Consider the following 18,093-nt stretch of genomic DNA (forward strand, 5'->3'; position numbering starts at 1 on the left):
TGCTGCCTTTAAATTGAACCTAAATAAGATGCCTTAGCAGGCAGCATATGTCAGAGGGAGAACAGTGATCACACATTTATTCAACAGTCTTGGATCTGGAAGCATATTGGTCAGTATTTCCATAGACATTCCAGAAAATTCTCATTTAAAGCCTCAACCCAACCAGCTACAAAATTAAGATAAAAAAAGAGCAAAATTACAAGACTTTGTACATAAATGCTTCATGAACTACAAATTCCATAATGCCCTCATACAGGTAGCTGAGATGTGTGTACACAGAGAGACTGAGCTACAACGTCATTTGTCATGGCATACTATGTCATTTCAACCAAGAAAATCATAACATATTCATATGTGTAGGCCAAACTCTCTACTATAAAGTCTTGTTCTTGTTAGCCCCAACTGTTGTGGTCATCTGTGGTCTCTTACAGAGATATTGTTCTTCATCAATTGTTATTCAGGACAGTAAATCACTCTACCAGCTGTGGGTTCCTCTCGGATGTGCTATGACAGGGATGCTGCTCGTATGTGGTCACTCTTTGATTGGTCAGTGTTGGACAAACTCTGCTGTTGATCAATCAAGATAAGAATAAAGAAATTCTGAACCATACGGAGTTAATGCTGGAGCAGAGCTGAGAGTGGAGCTGGAGCAGAGCTGGTGGACTGAAGACGTACATTTGGAGAACTCTCTCCCTTGGGCTTGTGCTCTCTCTCTCTCTCTCTGTCATACTCTCTCTCAGTCACATTCTCTTTCTGTCTCTCCTTCTCTCTCTCTTTTTTCTGCCTGGAAGCCCCAGCAGACATGCTCTACTGTTCCTGGTCACCCACTTCACCTTCTTTAATGTTCATGTTGTCTTTCTCTCAATCCATCTAGCAGTTAGGTAACATTTAGAAAGTATTTTCTGTGCCACATTTCTGTAACTTATTTACAGAGTTTCATTATAATATCTATTTTATTCTAATTGGTTTCATTATAATATCTATTTTATTCTAATTGGTTTCATTATAATATCTATTCTATTCTATTGTGTATCTACTTCTCTTCTGTTATGCTAATGAACTCTTTGCTACATTGAACTCATGAAGCTCGGCTCTCCGTGTAGTATTTGTAATGAGACTGATGGAGTCCAGACACTCGCAGATGATGTTAATCACTTAATAATTTATTAAGAGAGAGGAAGTCCAAAACTGTAGTCAAAATTCTCTGCACTGGTGGATTGAGGCTGAGTGAAGAGCCAGCTATATTTTTCTATATATTTAGACTGCTGACACCAGTTTCCTGTAAAGTATCCAATCTCTGCACTGTAAGTTTAGTAGATCAAACCCTATGTTAGGTTGACAGAACCACTGACAAAGCAGGATGTATTAAGACTGAGGAATTATAGAAAGGTGGTTATGCATATTCTCATAACACATGCTAGACAATGCAGTAGAGCATTCTCTTCAGAATATAAATTATAATTACAGGCATAATTTGGAATCAGATACATTTTATAAGTTTTATGTGCATTAAACCTTTGCCTGCACCTCTGCCTTTGGTTGTAGGTAAGTGGGACAGGGGTAAATAATTACAGTAACAAGCTCCAAATATGTCACTTGTAATGTCAAACTGACATCAACATTGACTAAATCAACTTTTATGACTCTTTGTTTACGCCCATTTGCAACTTGCCATAGCAAAGCCTTGCTTCTTATTTTAGATGTTTCAAATCAAAAAGCTAAAATAAGAACACATTAGTGATTTTGATCCAGCTGGTCCACCTACATTAATGATCTGCACACTGTGCAGTTTTCAGAACGATAATGTAACGCAGAGGCAGACAGGACTTTACGCACATGTGTAAACGAAAGTTCTTCATTTGCAAAACAGCTGGACACAACGGCAAAATTAACCAAATGATGCAAACTAAACACTGATTAAATGGAACACCAAAAAGGGAGAAAAACGATACAGGAACTGTGCAGAAACAATAAAATTATGATGTAACATTTAATACTAAGGCATCAAAGCTCGTATCACACTGTGTACCGAAGCCTGTATCAGTTACTATTACCACTAAAGTTAATATTACCATTAATATTACCACTAAAGTTACTAACACGTGACTAATGATGGTCAAAGCTTCAGACGTCACTGAAGCACAGGATGAGGGTGAGACTGTTTCATAAGTTTGGCACTGTCCTATAACTTGGAAGCTTTATCTTTTTACTAAAAAAAATTGGAAATGTGCTAATTATAGAAGGTAAAAGTGAGAGTAAACGTTTCATAACGCCAACCTGTTGTTTTTACATAAAAGGGAAACAATGATTTTACACAATTTATTTCAGAATTTAATTACTAAACATCATTACTGATCATCCATTTTTTTATGACATATGAAGGCGGTGCAGTGTTGTATTGTTTATAATGCTGCGCAGTTTTGAATCTATGGCTGCTATAATTTCTGAACACCACCAGGTGTCGCTGTTTTGTCACCAGCTTTCAATGCTCCAACGCTTCGAATCCTTCAGCAGTACAATAAGGAAGAACCTCAAACGCTTCACAGGACTTCGTCTGCACATCATTACCAAGAAGGAAGTTAAACAGTAAACACTAGAATAACGAGCAGGCTAATAACGTTACCAAACAACAATAAACTCACGGGAGGACGAGAGAGCGCACGTTCAAAGACCCACAGCCAAGACGATAAAACAAGGGATATTTATACAAAGATTAACGAATGCAAACTAGACAAAGATGAAAATAGTGACAGGAAAACCAAAACAAAGAAGCATGTGTGTTAAAAACCTGAGAAATTCTTACTTGAACTGCACAAGATATTTGTTACAATTAAAGGAGTATTTGACCATCACTGAACTAAACGTTACTGGTAATGTGCACAGATGACAGCACAACAACAAATATGACAGCAGAAAGTCTACAAGTAACTCAGACAACCAAGACTTTGCTAGTGTGGATACCTAAGAAAACCTTAAAGCTGGATTTATCATTTGCAGTGGGATTTGGATCAAATACCGTGTTTTTACATGATGTTATTACATTAGTACTGACTGTGGCCTTAGGTGTGGTGTTAAAGATAAAATGTGAGGAGAAAAACTTCCATTTACTTTATTGAAGGCCTTCTCTGCATAGCAGTTTCTAATATGTGGAGTGAGGTGTGACGTATTTGTCATGGTTGGCCGGGCAGCCAGAGGGAGGGACACGCCCACTCCTGCTAGGGATCACACTAAACACCTGCCTCATTCCCAGTCTCCTGCCTACTAATCACCTTCATCTGTTCCTTGTTCATTCTCTCCATTTAAACTCACAGGTCCCGAGAGAAAGCGCTGCACATTAGTGGCCAGTCGGACTGCTCACTCCCAACGTGTACATCGCTACAAGGACTATTGGAACAGAGTAGTGTTTGTCGTTACTGGTGGTATCGTCACATATTGAGTGGAAAATAAAGAGCACTTTGGTGCAACCTTGCCTCTCACTTCCTCTGAACTGCCACCGTCACAGTATTAGGTTAAGTAGTCTACCCTGTTAATGGCTGAGTGTCTCCTTTGATGAAAGCAGTTTGATCAGGATGGATCAGTGATGGAATAATATGTTCTAATCTAATGGCTAATGCTTTGCTAATTTTTTTTTGTTTTCATATTTATTTCACTTTCCAACAGATGATAGAGTTTTACTTAGAGAGAGGATTTCTACTTAGAGATGTAGATGTAAAAAAAGAGCAAAATGATTCCTGTAAGAGTCACAATATTCTGTACACTGTTTCTTAATTTCATCAGTCTTACTAATGTCCCTACAATTCCTACCTTATGCTGGTCTGAAGTAAGTAATTAGCATCGGTTCCTCTCTACCGGACCGAACCACAGCGCAGATTTCAGTGCCACTTAACGGGACAAATCGGCGAAGAAGCAAATTTACTTTATTCTCCCTTAATCCGGGTGGACAAGACATGTTTGGAGTCCATATTTTGCTCCTTTGGTGTAGAACAAAAGCTGCTAACAAACACTGGAAGCCAACAGCAACGATAGCTAATAGGATTTGTAAATAAGTCAGATATCGAGCTACATGTCCTCAAACCTCATCCAGGTCGCTTCCCGGTGACGTGTTTCTTCACTTGTCTAGTTCACAGTGAGTTATACGACACACCCACTAGTCTGGGAGACATTTATTAACACTTGGATGCGGTTTGACCGTCTTGAGAGAAGTTTGTGGGCATAGATTTATGAAGGCTATATTTGAGTTTCTGTTGACCTCCAGTGTTTGTTAGCAACGTTAGCATTTAACAGCTTTTGTTCTAAACTAAAGAGGCAAAATTTCTTGGTCGATAGACAGAATCTGGGGTAAGTGGTGAGCTGCTGCTCTCTGCTGCTCCCAGATATAAATACCTTTGTGCAAATGAATGTATGAGGATAACAACACCTGTAGAGAGAAGGTAACACTCACCATCAGCAGCGTGGAGCACAAGGAGCAGATAAACACACACCTGCATTCTTACTGAGTTACACACACACTACACACAGCTACAGCAGGACTGCTGATACACACCGTACACACTCTTCAATACAGTCTACTGAATGACTTCACAAGAATACTTATAGTGGAGAGGAAGTGTATTCAAATGAAACTCTGACAAACTAACCACAACACACACACACACCAAATATAGAGATGCGGTAGGTTTTGTAAGTTGTCATGTGGTATGTCCTCTTTCTTCTTTATCAGTCAGTGATCTATCAGATATTCTCACATTGTCAGTGAGGACGGTCTCATTCTTAGTTAAGTGGCTCCGTCCTTTGTCATAGAGACACGTAGAAGCTCAGGGGGTGAGACCCAACATAACCTCCCTCACTGCTGTTTGGTCAGTTCATTTCAATACGACACCCAAAGTACTTCAAAGGCTTATTAATGAAAACAGTGTAACGCTTCTTACCTGGAGTGAGGAACAGGTGCTACGGGGTAACCGCGATGCGCGGAGTTAACATGGAGTGACACACACACTGGTGTGGGCAATCTGAAAGACTTGATTCTCTCCTGGATCAGTTAAAGCCAGGTCACACGGCTACCATCATTGTATTTATATGTAAAGGAAACAGTAAAAAGCACCGTACAGCGTTACCAAAGAAAAAGGAGTGTTGAGAAGGCAAGCAGAAGGGTGACAGTTCTGCCCTCAGACTCCCGTGCTCGCTCGCTCGCGCTCTCTCGCTCTCTCTCTCTCTCTCTCTCTCTCTCTCTCTCTCTCTCTCTAGCGACATTAGGCACAACTGTCTCTGTTACAACAGCATGTGGAATTACAGCAGCCACAGAACTGGCTACCTGAGCCTTTCAAAAAGTTTGAACAGATGTTTAAAGGACTATTTAATTTCAGAACATTATTTTTATACACAATGCAGTGCATGAAACATAAGTCAGGGTGAATTTTAATTGCACATGTTCATCTTGAGTAGTGTTGTTCAGTTTCAAATTTGATGTGGAATTTGTTTGCAGGAGTAACGTGTTTGTTGGCCAAAAAACTGGTCCTCACTCTGTAAGAATGTCACTCCACCACTAGAGATGTGAACTCTACTCACACCACAAATGTATTGTTGCTTTCAGCTTCTGCATATCAAAAGCCTTTTCTTGGTCCGTACAATAATGCACAGGTTAAACATATGAATTATGTAAGTCAATAAAAAATACATCAATCTTATAGAAGGAAAATTGGACTTTTTAAAAATAGGCCCTGGGCCTACATGGCACTGTGTTTACCGTCCCCTCTGCCCTGGTGGCACAATGTTTACCATGCCCTGGGTCCTGGGTGGTGCTGTGTTTACTGTGCACAAACTCAGGCATCTGAATGGTAATAAAGGTTTTCAGTGAGACCTGAATGGGTCTTCATTTGTTTTGACAGACCAATCATAGCAGTCTCTAACACACCAGTCAGGGGCAGTTATAGCATTAGGCATGTTGGTGATATTTGTCATTGTTTCATACACATATTACTTAAGTTATGGAAACTATGTAATTCTAAAACAGATGTGGCAAACTCTCTGACTGACCTGTGACTCATTTATAAATCAGTTTGGAGTTCTTTCAAATCAAAGTTTATTTATATAACGCTTTTTACAACAGATGTTGTCACAAAACAGCTTTACAAATGTCCAAGTCCAAGCTCCCAGTGAGCAAGCCAAGGGCAACAGTCGCTAGAAAAATCTCCCAAGAGGAAGAAACTTTGAGAGGAACCAAGACTCAAAAGGTGGCCATCGTCCTCTGGCTGACAATGGTCACCACAATAATAACAATTTAAAAAGAAAAATAAATGTAATAGGTGAAAAAATAAGCAATTAATGTCCAGTCCAACTTTCTAGAGGTCCTATTCTTGTCCCAAGATGTGCATTCCCGGTGTGTTGTCTTGTATGTTGATTCACTATGATGATCTAATCACAGCAATTGGTGCAATATCCAGGCCCCTCTGAGTCTGTCAGGGTTCAAAATCAGATTTATCACCTCTGGTTTGGTGTCAGATAAAGTAATAAGAATCACAGTAACACTGCTTCTAAGCCAGTAACTAGAGGGGCCATAATTGTAAAAACATGTATGCAGTTCTGGTTTGATCATTTGAGCAGTAACTAAGTCAGAAATTACAATGTATGGTAGCTAGGTCTGACATTGAGGATTTTTTTAATGTTTGTGCATTAGAGAGTAAGAATTTTAGTTCTTTTTTTCAAATTTATTTGATCTTATATGACTTAATGTCTGTACTGGATCTGAAAAGCCCCTTGTTCTGTAACAGATATCTTAACTTTATTATATATCTCTAGGATTAGGTAAAATCATGCATATTAAAAGTAATATGTTTTAAACCATTTTATTCTTAGATTTAGTGCTTAGACTTTTACCAAGGGCCAATCCCCTCTCATTTTTCCTCCTACTCCTTGTTTTCAAGTGTCATCTTGCCCCTTGGGATTGAGTTACAAAAGATTTTTTCAATGATTCACAAGGGATTCTGAGAAATTTCTCCTAACACTCAATTTGGAGTGAGACTCTAAAACCCTCAGTAGGGCCATTTAGCCCTAAGACCTCACCCTAGCCCTCTATCAGACACCCAACCCCTACTCATGAACACCGCATATGGAGGGCCAGGGCTAAGTGGTAGGGTCAAGGGGTGAAATGTGATTGGGCCCAAGTGAAGGTATATGAAGCACAGGAACATGATAAATAATGATGTTTCTGTGGACCACAATGACTGAATTTAGAACCTCTGTGCTAGCTGAGCTGTTTTTAGAAGCACACGTGTGGTCTGAGCGAGCTGTTAGTCGTGGTTTTGGTCCTTGTGGTTTTAACCAGCAGTTTTTAGTATTAAGTGTAACGGCTCATATCAAAGGCAGAGTCTAATTATAACTGATCACCCAGGCTCTGTTTAACTGGCTTGTCAAATATCTTTCAAATACACAATAAATAGAATAATACAAATGTTTACACTTTAATACAAGAAAAAAGGATTTGTGGTGGAGGGGACAAAAACATCCATAGTTTGAAACACCATTCATTACCAAAAAACAACCCCACTATTGCTGATTTTATGTATTTATGCTGTATGATGTTTGCTGTATTTATGTATTTTACACTATACTACACTATAAGTAGCGTATGCAGATTTTGTCCATCAGTAGACTGGCTGTGTTACATGGCTGCTTTAACGGCAAGTTGTCAACAAGGAGGCTTTTTCAGCCTTCTGGTGGTTTCTCAAGCCTCCTATTTCTTCCCCCACAGACACACCCACACTGAAACCACAACATGCATGTCTAGTTCACAGAGGCACCAGGGGCCCTGTGGGTTCTGTGAAACTACACAATGAAAAAACAGACCTCAGGTGTTCTCAGGACTCACAAGACACCATATTACTTTAGTGAAGTCCTTGTGGACTTCAGTGAAGTACAGCTGAGAGTTCTGGACTGAGCTCTGGAGTCAGTGTGTGTCCACAGTGGTAGTGGAGTTCTGGGTGTAGAGTTGTCAGTGTGTGCTGGGAGGTTAGTGGTGTTTCCATAGTGACAATGCTACTGAGTTTATGTCTTCTCTTCACTAAAGGTGAGTGTGAAATTCTCTTTTAATGCTGAATTGCATGAAATTGTACAATTATTTGTTAATATAAAAATGTTATTTAAGTGAGCTGACTTTTTTCAGGTAACTGGAAAAATGTTTGCTTAACAAATAATTATTAAATATTTCTGCATATTGTATGATTCCATCTTATGAAGTCTGTGTACTTTTTAATATAGTTAAAATATAATTGTCCTATATTTCCTGTTATATGTTTCTATAGGCTACACTGTAGTAAAGAGTAGAAGACAATTACATGTTATTGCTTTAGTACGTCTTTGTCTCCATGTGCTTTGGTATGTTTTAGTTTGTAGCTCCTCCCCTGCTCTGCCCCTTGACATGTGTCTCATGTGAGTTTTGTCTCTTACCCCTCCCAGTAATTGTTCCCAGATATTCCCTGTTTGTCTCCTGCTGTATAAATACACTAATGCTAATGTCTGCAGTCATGGTAGTGTATGACCCTACTTTCATGTAAATACTTGTGTCATGAAATAACTCAGCTCAGTGAATACATCAAATATAACATACAGGCTCCACTTTTACAGCAGTGTTCTTAATCTATTAGTGGAGTGAGAAAAATATGGTTTGTGGACTAAATTGTGGTAGAAAAGTATTTGATATGTGTATGGCATCTTAATGTGAATATGTACAGTTTTTAAAGTCAATAAACATTTTGCTCTCAAAACACCTTATAAACGCCCCAGAAGAAGGAGGAGACTGTTCTGGTCTGAGAGCTCAGGATGTCTGATGTCTGCTGTGGTTTCATTTCTCACAGTTCCAACCAGTGGGCAGTGGATACCAGATCAGAGTCTAAAGCCCATTTTAGACCAGAAGTGACAACCGTGCTGCTTCTGCACCTCTGCAGCTGAACTGTGGTCACACACTCACAAGCTCAGTTTCCTTCTAGTCTATTTCTTGCCTTATGCCATGACAGGCTTATCAGTGGTTTCTAGCTAGAAATAGTACTACATTTATTCTGTAAAGTGTAGTGTAATAATCAAAACAGCACAACTCTGACTGCTGGGTCTATTCTAACATGAAATTGGGATAAAGGATGATGTTTTAAACACAGACTAAAACTAGGACTAGGCTCCAGTGTGTTTTCAATGGCAGGTCCAGTTTGAATTTAATTTAGTACAAAACAGGTTTAGTATGTGTAGGACTGGTATGGTTACTGATAATTTGGGGAATATTGTGTACTGTGAGGAGAGATGTCAGTACTTCACTGAGAAAAGGGACTGCTCATGTATTACCCAAACCATGTCTATGTTCAAAGGGTGATTAATGGAGTTTATCAAAGTTCAAAAAGGTTCTTAGTGTGAGTAATGCAGGTTTTTGTTGTTTGTTTTTGACTCATTCAGTAAATTCAGAACTTCATATTACTCACAAAAAATCTTAAAGACCTTTTCTACATAAGCAATGGTCCACAACAAATTATTGTGATGTGGAAACTGAAAAACCAAACAAAAAGCAGGTCCTCTCCCTATCTAGAAATGTGTGTGTGGGTGTGTGTATGTTTGCATGCTTATAGACTCTGGAGACATAGAGCAGACAGCATTCAGTAGTCACTGTGTATAATATTTATCAATAAAACATAAATGATGCAATGATTAAAAGATTAAGTACACAGGACATCATAAGACAGTGCAAACATGAAATATCTCATGCCATGAAAAAGTAATGCAAAAATGTGTGTGTGTGCAAGCTTTGAGGTGATTAACTCTATATACTGCATTTTAAAACTATAAACTTAGAAAGAAGAGTTTGAGAATAAGAGTGAGGGGATAGTATGTCTGTTTGTTTCTCTTCTCTACATCAGACTCCACCCCCTTTGCTTTATAATGAGCATGTGTGTCTCCTATATGGTTTCACAGATGCAGCATCATGGTCAGTGTGGGGTTGTGGGATACATCACAAAGGAAGAAACAACCAGAGTCCTCACAGGTCAAAGGACATGATGGCACTGTGTGTGGTTTTGTATGTTTCTGTAAAGCTGGTGATGTGAACTTGAAAAGAAACATAAGAGCTCTGGCCAAGTTCATTTGTTCCCAGTTCCTCTCTGCTGGGTGGACATTAGGGTCTGGAGTACTGAAGTAATGCTGTGAGAGTTCTGGAGTCAGTGTATGTCCACAGTGGTAGTGGAGATCTAGGTGTAGAGTTGTCAGTGTGTGCTGGGAGGGCAGTGGTGTTTCCATAGAGACAAGGATGCTCAGTTTGTGTTTTCTCTTTACTGTACTTACTCTCACAAAAGGTGAGTGACATGAAACTGTACATATATGTGATAATCTAAAAATGTTATTAAAGTGAGTTGAATCATTCAAGATTTATTTGGCTGAATTAGAATCATAACCTGGCTGGTCTTAGAATGAAAAATATGATTAAACGGTCCAGAATGCAAACAGACTATATCTTTGCATGAAGTAAAGTTTATTAATTAAAAATAAATCAAAAAGTCAAAAGATGTTATTTCAGAAAATGAAAAGACAGGTTGGGGAAAATGAAGGGAAAAAAGAAATACAAAATAAATTGGTAAAAAGAGCTGGGAAAAGTTAAAGAGTAGGGCTAATTTTGTTGGAGCACTTGGCACAGGACAAGGTGCTTTTTATAGCCTGCCATGCTCGTCTGGAGAAGATGCGTACTCTCTTCAACTTCTTGCATTCTGAGCCTTTATATTTGAAATAAAAGTAGAATTTTTAAACTGGTGTCCATGGAGTGGATGTATGTAAACTCTGATTATTGATGTGGTGCTTTGATGCTACTCACCAGCTGGGGTGTTCTCCACTTTAACTGCCTCTGTAATAGATTCCCCTACTCCACCCAGATCCTCTCTTACATCTACAGATGTTTTTTTTCCCAAAAAAATCAATAAAAATGCAATTACATAATAAAGTACAGGCACATATTTAAAGTGAACAAACATCATGTCCTACTGTGTGTTCTTAATGAAAAGCTAGATTTATGCAAGAAAGTACATCTGCACCTTCTACATGGGCGCTGTGGTCCAAATAGCAAATCTCTCCCGTTGACTCTGTGATCATAATGTGTTCAGCAGTTCTGCTCCGGATGGTACAAACCTCCTTACAGTCCTCCTGTTTCTTGGGTGAGAAATGAGAAATAATCAGTGATGAATTGTAAAGGAAATTAATCATCCACCTGGGCAGTGGAAACTCCACTAATGGACAGCATATTTTTGGATTGCCATGTGTACAAGTCAGGGAAATGTGAAGGCAAAATAAATAAAACTGGATGCATTAAAAAGATGTAGACACTTACACTTTCTCCCAGATTGGCACAGTAATGTTGCTTAAACCAAGCAATGGGAGCAGGGTCTCTATGACTCTTGTGTCTTCTGGTAATAATATTAGTAATTAAGTTGTCCCTTGGCATCTAGAAAGGGCAGAAGAAAGCTCTATTGTACTGAACGATAATAAAGCTGTTTACTTTCTTTTAAAAAGTTGTAACAGTTTGCATGTGTTTTTGGACATTTAAAAAAAAAACTTTAATTTTTAAGAATTAAACATTTATTCCTAAGAAGTAATTAAATTTGAAATGAAAATTAGGCTTTGATTACAACAGTTTTCTACAAAACAAGGCTTATTTTACATGCATTTGTGCACAGGATTACCTTTGTACCCCAGTTTCATATCTTTATATGGAAATGAAAAATCAGAGCCTGTAGACTTTAAATATGTATATACAGTTACTGTGTAACAGAACAAATGGCCACCCGTAGCTCAATTTCTTCTACAAATGGTAATAAATGTGAAACAAAGGTTGTCTGTTGTGCGACAGTGCATAATGGCCACACTCGTGGTCTTGCAGAGGCTTTTCTAAAACAAGCCCATAAGTCACTTTCCCTTGTCTCAGTCAACGCATTTCATCTAATGGAGTTCGGTTACCCGAATATTTTCAGCTACGTCCCCTTTTATTTATCAAGGTTTCCTTTTGTTAGTTCACTCTCTACTCACTTATTCCGCATTTGAAAATATTTGTGCGGTCCGAGTGCCGCAGGTCCCACAAACTCCCACAAACTCGCTTGACGTAGACAGACGTTTATTAGACGAACACGAATAACGAACACAGTGGCGCTCACACGAAACAGGCAAGATGAACATGAGCAACGTTGAACACAGCTTACAAACCATAAAATGCACCACGTACGTGAACATTAGCGAACACAATCCGACAGGGATACACACACCAACCGGGGTTTAAACACACACAGACATTAGGAGAATAACCCGGTGCAGGTGTGTGTGACTACATAGTCGTGGTTTCACACAAGACCATGAACTCCCACTGCAGGCGGCGGGCCGTACCACGTGACTAGTGGGGCGGGGAGCTCACTATCAGCCCGCTAATTAGTTCTCCGTTCAGTCAAAAGTTCTCCATCATTAAAATGTGTGTTCTCATTTTAAATTCGCATATTGGCTACTTGTTTATAATACGATTCCCTTATCAAATATTTAATTTCTAATTTGGGAAAAAAACTGCCTTTGTAGATAAAACTAAATTCTACTTACGTTTTGTTTTCGTTTCTCAGTACCTCTTATGCGTGAAGAATTGTTTGTAGTCTCTGTTGATGTTTTGTCTAAAATGATCGTCATCGGCAAATCCACTCAATAAACTGATCTGGGGTCAGAAATAGAATGACACACATTATGACATAATCGAGCGCTAAATTCTGTTCAGTGGTTGTTTAGAACAATGACAGAAGTGCAGCTGAAATGACATTATAGTCTCATATTATAAATCACATTTTAAAATAATTTCCCCCTCTTTATGCTATCATTTTGTTATCAGGCTCAGATTAAAAAATCTAAATAAAGTAAATATAACCTATACATGTAAACTATATATTAATTAATTAATTAGTAATCATTCCACATAGGTACAATTCACTCGCTCTGTGTTCGTTATAATCCAAAGTCATTTGAACACTCATTAAGGATCAAAATGCAACCTAAACAACAACAATAATAATAAAACCTTAAGAAATTATACCATTTTAACTGAAAATTAGGCTTAATGGTCACAATACAACGTTCAACAAAACAAGACTTATCTTTACTCTGGTGTTTCAGTACTAAGGCTAAGCAGTTATGCAAACATGTTCTTGCATAATATATGCTTATATTATGAAACTGAACAACTAGACAAACAGAATTAAATGCTCCGTTCATTACTGCTTCAAATGTTTGTTTGTTTTTAATATATTTTTTAAAAGTGCAGGATTGTAGCCCCAAAATAACCTGCACGTGGTTTTACAGTGGCTATTCCAATATGTGTTTTATAACACAACGTTTCAATCTCATCTTCACAAAGGTTAATTACTGCTGAAAAGAAAAAAAGGTTAGCATAATTTTAAAAATGTTTCTTATATCTTATAAAGAACACCCAACCAAACAACCTAGCTACAAAGAGACAAGGATAAAAAACATCATTACATGTATTATATAGGCATACAGATTTGAAATAAATGTGGTAAGTGCAGTGGACAGGATGGAGTCTAGAATTCATCATCTGTTGAGGCATCCGTGGCAACATCCTCATATGGCTCTTCAGTGTCTTCATCAGTCTCACCATAACCTGCCACCATTAGGTGGTGTGTTTCTTTCACAGCTACCAGGTCTGTCTTCAGCTCTTCAAGCTCTGGGAATACAACACTGTGCAGGCCACAGTAAGCTTGAGCAGAAATTCCTGAAGGGTAGTTTAACAAATCAAACTGGGTAATAAAAGCACCATGAAAAAACAACACAAAACAAACAAACAAACAACCAAACATCACCCCTCATCAAAAATAAACACAAACAATCACATTCTGAATGCAAGATTATATATAATCAGGCCATAAACACAACATGAATGAATATGAAATGATCATATTAATAGGGGTTTGAAAAGTAGGAGGCAGTGAAGAGTCAGGTATGAATGCTGGGAAACATTCCTAAAGTATCTATAAATATGGCCCTTTGTAGGAAAGATCATCTGTAAAGCAGTTCAAGAACACATCTGTAAGGCAGGCTTGAATCCAGGTCACCTAAGTAATGAGACCAATAGCCTACTGGGTAAGCAACCACGCTTTTAACAATGGTGGGTCCCTGTGCAGAACAGTTAGATCTTGGATCAGGTAAAACAAAAGGTAAATAACTAAACACCATGCCGAGCGTGGAAAAAGGGAGAACAAAGGACATGACAGGAAAAAATGGAAACCCCAATGCACTGAGGAAAACCAGACTAAAACTTCCCAAACAAAACCAGAAAACAGGGAGGAACTTGAATGGCTAAGGGAAGCCTTGGGAGAGAGACAGACTCCAGATGGAAAACTGGAGAGGGGAGGGGACACATAAAAACACAAACACCCTCACAAACAAGAAGTGAGGTGTAGCACAAGGGCTCACAGACTTCAATACCTGAAGCTAGTGGCTAGGAGCTTGGATCAAAACTTTAGCAAAGACCCAGCACTGAATGACGGGGTCACAGGGTTTTTATAAGGTCTAACCCAGCTGTTGGGTGTTAAACCTGATTAGTGGCGTGGTTGACTTGAGGCCTCCCTCTGGTGGCCGGAGGGGGTCTTGGCCTGGTGCCAACCCTTACAGTATCCCATATGAAGTGACCTGCATTAAGAAATTAATTGTTGATGTCACTTACTATTATTATTGTTAGTAGTAGTAGTATTTAGTGGGGAATCATTTATGGTGTTGATTGGAGAATACTATTAAACAAATTAATCTTACCATCAGTAGTAGTTGATGAAATTAATAACTTCTAACCATTTGGAGATGTCATTGTTGTAGTAGGTTTAGTTGAAGCTGTTGGACTTGATGTGTCAGTGTCCACTGGAGTAAGAGTTACAGGTTTATATGGAGCCTCTGCAAGAATAGAAAAGTGTGGTCAGTTCTAAGTATGAACTCTGTTTCTGTACTGTTCACTCTCACTGGAGATCACTTCCCATGTGTTTCTGTTTGTGTTGTATTTATACCAGGTGAAGCTCTCAGGTATGGTGTGTATATCAGTGCAGGAACAGGGCAGCAGCCTGAGTGCTGCAGCTGATATGCATGAGATTTAACTGCACCACAATAATACATTGATTTCAAGATTTGGTTTTATGACTGATGGCAGTCTAAACAGCAAATTGTAATTGTTCAAATTCTACCTTATATGTTCAGATAACATGGAGTGCCTCTTATACGTTATCAGAAATATATGACATGTCGTCTCTAACTGGACTCCTATTAGATGTTTCCAGTGTTTCTTATAAAGTAGCTACTGAGTAGATATTTGATGATCTACAGATGTAGAGAGAAAGTCACACTCACCATCAGCAGCAAGGAGCAGATAAACACACACCTGCATTCTTACTGAGTTCCACACACACTACACACAGCTAAAGCAGGACTGCTGATACACACCGTACACACTCTTCTATACAGTCTACTGAATGTTCTGACAACTACAGTTACAGTGGAGATGAAGTGTATTCAAATGAAGCTTTGACAAACTTCTATCCCCAACACACACAACAAATATAGGGAGGCAGTAGGGTTTTATAAGTTTTTAAAAGTCATTTGGTGTGTCCTCTTTCTTCCTTAACAGTCTCACATTATAAGTGAAAATGTCATCATTCTTACTTAAGTTGGCTCGGTCCGTTGTCACAGAGATGTGGCGGCCCAGTGGGATGGACCCAAAATGACTCCCTAAGTGCTGTTAGTTCAGTCCAGCACATCTGCCCCTTTGTACATGCATCATTTATGAACGTATTTAAACACATCTGTCACTGCAGTGGTTGTCGGTCTATGTTCGTGCTCAGGTTGGCATTACTGCTCATTTAATAAATGCATGTCTTCGTCAAGAGACGTCTGTGCTTCCTGCGCCTTGCCTTGTGGCACTTGGGCCATCACAACAAACAAAATATTAGTATTTTCTTATACCTGCGTGCGGGGGGTGGCATAACGTGACTAAGTGAATAAATCATATAAAAGCACACATTGTGTTCACTTTGTTTTCAGTAGGCTACACCAAAAGTGAGGAGGAGGCCTTCAGTATTTTGAGGCGTTCCCTTCAGTATTCTGGGAAGAGTCTCATATATAGTCAGGGCCATTGGACCTGGACTTCACCATCTCTCACACCAATCTTATTCCCACTTCCTAAAAAAAGAGAGAAGCCTGCAGCCAAGGGATCAGTTACGATAAGGCAAAAAGCAAACGTAAAAATGATGTATATGTAACATGCTGCAACCGTCCCTGATCTGGGCTGAGATCTTCCCCAAGGTCGGGGTGAGTTGCAACATCTGACTTCTTCTATTCAAATAAATAAGTGATGTCGTGTAATCATTTAGCATTTTTTCTTCACAAACTCAAATATTTACTGTATAAACTGAAAAATCTTTAGGATTTAGCATTGTTGTGCATCACTAAACTAATATTTAGTTGTATAACTACTGTTTCTGAGAACTGCTTCACATCTGTGTTGCATGGAGTCGACCAACTTCTGGCAGCTGTAAACAGGTATTCCAGCCCAGGATGCTTTGACAACTTTCCACAGTTCCTCTCCATTTCTTGGTTTTGCCTCAGAAACAGAAGTTTTGATGTCCCCCCTCAAGTTTTCTATCGGATTAAAGTCCGGGGATTGGGCTGGCCACTCCGTAACTTTAATTTTGTTGGTCTGAAACCAAGATGCTGCTCGCTGACTGGTGTGTTTGGGGTCGTTGTCTTGTTGAAACATCCATTTCAAGGGCATTTCCTCTTCAGCATAAGGCAACATGACCTCTTCAAGTATTTTGATATATGCAAACTGATCCATGATGCCTGGTATGCGATAAATAGGCCCGACACCATAATAAGAGAAACATCCCCATATCATGATGCCTGCACCACCATGCTTCACTGTCTTCAGAGTGTACTGTGGATGGAATTCAGTGTTTGGGGGTCATCTGACAAACTGTCTGCGGCTCTTGGATCCAAAAAGAACAATCTTACTTTCATCAGTCCACAAAACGTTTCTTCATTTCTCTTTAGGCCAGTCCATGTGTTCTTTGGCAAATTGTAACCTCTTCAGCACGTCTTTTTTTTAACAGTGGGACTTTGCGGGGGCTTCTTGCTGATAGAATAGCTTCACACAGGCGTCTTCTAATTGTCACAGTACTCACAGGTAACTTCAGACTGTCTTTGATCACCCTGGAGCTGATCATTGGCTGAGTCTTTGCCATACTGGCTATTCTTCAATCCATTCAAATGGTATTCTTCCGTTTTCTTCCACATCTCTCTGGTTTTGTTTTCTATTTTAATTGGGGCATTGGGGATCATTTTAGCTGAGCAGCCTATCATTTTCTTTATATCATTTTCACTTCTTTATATGTTTTCCCCTCTCCAATCAAAGTTTTAATCAAAGTACGCTGTTCTTCTGAATAATGTCTGGAACGACCCATTTTTCTCAGATTTTCAGAGAGAAATGCATGTACATGTGTTGGCTTCATCTTTAAATAAAGGCCACCTGATTGACATCTGTTTTTTCACAGAAGGAATGACAGAAGGAATGACCTCACTAATTGAACTCCACTCCATTATTATTTTGAACACACCCGTTTCAATTAATTATTCAATTACACAACCTCAGGAACATGCATATCATGAATGTTGGGTCTGATGGTTTTCTATGACTCTGCTACACCTACTGGTAAATTATTTACCATGTAGTAATATAATTTCTACCAAAAACAGTGATTGATATGATTAGTCATGTTGGACTGCTATTATTTCAAACACAACTATATATATATATATATATATATATATATATATATATATATATATATATATATTCCAAGTGTTGCTTGTTGACATTTATTTTGAATTTGTCTTATTTTCTGTTAAGTTGCAGTGTACTCATTTATAGTTTTATTAAAACGCCTCAGGAACTGCAGTGTCTCATTTATAGCTTTACAATGTAATATAACTGAATTTTAATTGAACCAAAATAAAAATTAATTGAACAGTTGTTCAACTATACAGTGCAGGCTA

The 18,093-nt window shown here is 38.7% G+C and overlaps 1 long non-coding RNA gene across 1 annotated transcript; it reads right to left on the minus strand.

The window, feature by feature from the left end:
* Positions 1-10,842: 10,842 nt before the first annotated feature.
* Positions 10,843-12,374, minus strand: LOC145660355 (uncharacterized). The gene is made up of 4 exons (XR_014126619.1): positions 12,043-12,374; positions 11,348-11,461; positions 11,055-11,169; positions 10,843-10,909 (listed from the first exon to the last, which is right to left on the minus strand). It is a non-coding gene; the product is annotated as an uncharacterized LOC145660355 (long non-coding RNA).
* Between the last annotated feature and the right edge of the window lie 5,719 nt (positions 12,375-18,093).

The sequence above is a fragment of the Electrophorus electricus genome, chromosome 2, assembly GCF_041902795.1.
Source record: "Electrophorus electricus isolate QZ-2024a chromosome 2, ASM4190279v1, whole genome shotgun sequence".
Classification (NCBI taxonomy): domain Eukaryota; kingdom Metazoa; phylum Chordata; class Actinopteri; order Gymnotiformes; family Gymnotidae; genus Electrophorus; species Electrophorus electricus.